We start from the raw sequence: 3,911 nt of genomic DNA, 5'->3' as shown, positions 1-3,911 counted from the left end.
TGGTTAATACAGTTTAGTGAGAACAACTCACAAACGCGGATGGCAAAAACAATAACAAAGGCCTGAGTGACGTCATCTAAGAATGGCCGTTGAAAACATTCCAAGACATGATATGCTCATGATCATCGGAGACCGTAATGCTAGAGTTGGCAATACACAAACAAATCAGTCCGTTGGAAAGGAAGGCATAGGGGTGATGAACAACAATGGAAGCAGACTGGCAGAATTTTGTGAAGAACACAACCTCATTATTGGTGGAACTTTCTTCCCACACAAAAACATACACAAATTGACATGGAAATCACCAGATATGAAAACAGAAAGTCAGATAGACCATATAATTATCAACAGAAAATGGAAGAACAGTTTAAACGATGTCAGACATTGGAAGTGACCACCATCTTGTCACAGCCAAAATCTCTACTAAATTGATGAAAACAAAAATAACAAAACAGAAGGAGAAACGTTTCAACACAGATAAATTGAAAATCCCAGATATCCAAAACAATTTCAATACCTCAGTAAGAAACAAATTCAGTGCAATACAAGATATTACAAACATGACAATCCAAGATTTCAACCACGTCATGCAGGAAAGTGCCCTGAACACTTAGGACACAATAAACCCAATACAGAGAATTGGATATCAGCAAGGTCATGGGAGCTCATTAACCAAAGAAAATCAATCAAACTAAATCTCCTGAACGCTAAATCCCCCGATTGAAAGAAAGGCTATCCAGTGAATACTCATTGAAGGATAAAGAAGTGAAAAAATCCACAAGGAAAGACAAAAGAGATTTTGCAGAAAAATTTAGCAACTGAAGCAGAAAATGCAGCTGTAAGACAAGACACACAAACGCTATACAAAATCACAAAAAAAACTCTCAGGAAACAGAAGTTATGGTCAAGAGAAACCATTAAAATCCCAAGATGGTAGTGCCATCACAGATGAAAAGGAAGAAATTGAAAGATGGAGAGAATATATCGCAAACCTTCTGAACAGACCAGACCCATCTTCTTACACAGATATCCAGAAGCAGAAATGGACGTAGAGGTTAATCTTGGTCCAATCACTGAGCATGAGGTGCACGAGGCAATACAACAACAAAAAAATGGCAAGGCCCCAGGTATTGACAAAATCAGTGCGGAAATGCTTAAAGCGAACTCGCAAGAAATGTCCAAAATTCTCAGTAAATTGTTCACCAACATTTGGGAAAAGGAAGAAATACCAGAGGATTGAGAGAAAGGCATCATCCATAAAATAACCAAGAAAGGAGACCTGGGAAATTGTGCTAACTGGCGTGGAATCACACTCCTGTCCGTAACGAGCAAAATTTTTAATAGAATCCTTCTGAAAAGAATCTCACCTCACATTGAAAACATTCTTAGAAAAGAGCAGGCAGGGTTCAGAAAAGGGAAGTCATGTAGTGACCACATATTTACCCTGAGACAAATCCTGGAGCAAAGCATTGAATGGAACAGCCCCCTCTACACAATTTTTGTCGATTTTGAAAAAGCCTTTGACAGCTTACACAGAGAGTCCCTGTGGAAAATACTCCGCCATTATGGTATACCGATGAAGATAGTCAACTTAATCAAAGCAATGTACAGCAACTACCAATGCCAAGTGATCTGTGGTAACAATTTAACAGACAGCTTTAATGTAACAACTGGTGTAAAACAAGGCTGCATACTCTCCCCACTTCTGTTTATCCTGGCTCTAGACTGGCTCATGAAAAATACAACTGATGGTAAGAAGAGAGGCATTCGCTGGACACTGACATCCTTTCTGGAAGATATAGACTACGCAGATGATATCGCATTAGTTTCCAGTACACACAGAGACGCCTCAGAGAAACTAAACGTACTACACAAGAACGCGTCGAAAATTGGACTGAAAATAAATTTCGATAAGACTGTGTACATTAGGGTGAATCCAAAACATGACAGTGAAATTAGGATAGATGAACATATAATTGAAGAGGTAACAGAGTTCTCCTACCTCGGATCCAAAATAACAGACGACGGAAATGCAGAACACGATATCAAGCACAGAATTCAAAAAGCAAACCAGGCTTTCGGCATGCTGAAAAACTTTTGGAAATCAAAACAAATAATGAGAAAGACAAAGCTGAAAATATACAAGAGCAATGTTTTAAGTGTACTGCTTTATGGAAGTGAAAGCTGGAAAATGACATCCTTCTTAATACAGAAACTAGAAGCCTTTCAGAACAAGTGTTTAAAAAGAAATTTTAATTTATTTTGGCCTACAAAAATAAGAACAGTGGATCTATTAAAGAAAGATGACTGCACTAGCATTGATAGCCAAATAAAAAGAAGAAGATGGCGTTGGCTGGGTCATGTGGCTAGAATGGAAAAAGGGTCACTTCCCAAGACAGCCTTGTACTGGACAGCAGATGGGAAGAGAAAGCGGGGAAGACCCAAAGAAACCTGGCGAAGGACTATGGAGAAAGAATTAAAGGAAGCAGGTCTGTCCTGGAATACAGCCACCGCAAAAGCAGCCGATCGCAAAAAATGGAGATGTCTGGTGGATGCCCTATGTGCCTCAAGGCCCGAAGAGGATTAAGTAAGTAAGTAAGAGTGACGTCATCTGCATACTATCTATACCATGTAAGATACCACAACAAAGGGCGTGTCTTTATCTATCTCAGAGAAAGCATGACTGTTTCCAAAATTTCATGGTTCAACCAATAAGGACCTTAAAAACTGTAAACAAGGTTTTTCCCTGACAAGTTTACAAATGAATCATTCTGATTGGTCAACGCTCATCACATGCGCCTGTTGGCTATTAAAATGTCCGGGCTATGTGTCATGACGTCAGCATGCGTGTGTTACATATGCGTGTGTTTGTGCATTTTGATACACCCCACGTGCTATTATTTCTTTGTCTAGCTGCACGGTTAATGATCGAGGTGAGGGTCCTTTGTCCCTCTTTCTTAATTCATGAAATTATAGGACATGCTAAGACTTTACTTGGTGGGGTTCCTGACCTCCCATATTGGGCAGGGAGGTTCTTACTGTCTTCTATCCCACCTCTATCTGTTTTCCAACTAGTTTTTCTGTCTTTGTCTTGAAATGAGATTACTTGATTTTGTCCTGGCCCTGACCGGATACCCTTGGTGAGAGGGGAAACAGATTTATAGTTAGTTTTGGGAGATGATAATTTTTCCTTGTAAATCATCTCTCTGTTATGCAATGTATTATGTTTTGTTTACATATCATAATATGATTTGTAAATATTTGAGTGTATTCCTCTTAGTGGGAACCTGTGCTTGTGACTGGATAAGACTTTTAGGTGATCTCAAACTAAGTACTTCGATAGTTTGCTCTTGGAATCTACACCTGTTCCCTATTTGATCCAATTCTCCTTTGTCTTACTTTTTCTTGGGTGCTTTAATTGTAATTCTAGAACTTATAACTATCCCATTTTCTTCCTTTTTATTGGCGCTGATATGACCTCAATGTGTTGCAATCGCCGTAAAAACCTTTAAAAAATAAAAACCTAAGACTTTAATAGGACAACATTTGCCTAATCTTATACTTACAGAGATTGTTGTAGGATAAACATTTAATTTAAAGTACAAAAGCATAATAGTCACAATCAATAAACTGTCGATGGAAATACATGTAACAAAAAAAAATGGAAAAGGTTAAATGTATGGATAGACAGACAGAAAGAGAGACAGACCTATTAATGGATAAAAAGATAGGTAGATATGTAGATAGATACATAGATAGATAGATAAATAGTTATATAGATAGGTGAATAGATAGATGAAAAGGAAAGAGGGACAACAAGAGAGAGAGAAAGAGAGAGAGAGGAGAGAGAGAGAGAGAGAGAGAGAGAGAGAGAGAGGAGAGAGAGAAGAGAGAGAGAGAGTTGTTCGTTT

This window comes from Berghia stephanieae, chromosome 3 (assembly GCF_034508935.2).
Source record: "Berghia stephanieae isolate SIO BIC M18660-M18661 chromosome 3, UCSD_Bste_1.3, whole genome shotgun sequence".
Lineage (NCBI taxonomy): Eukaryota > Metazoa > Mollusca > Gastropoda > Nudibranchia > Aeolidiidae > Berghia > Berghia stephanieae.
This window is presented reverse-complemented; position numbering follows the sequence as displayed.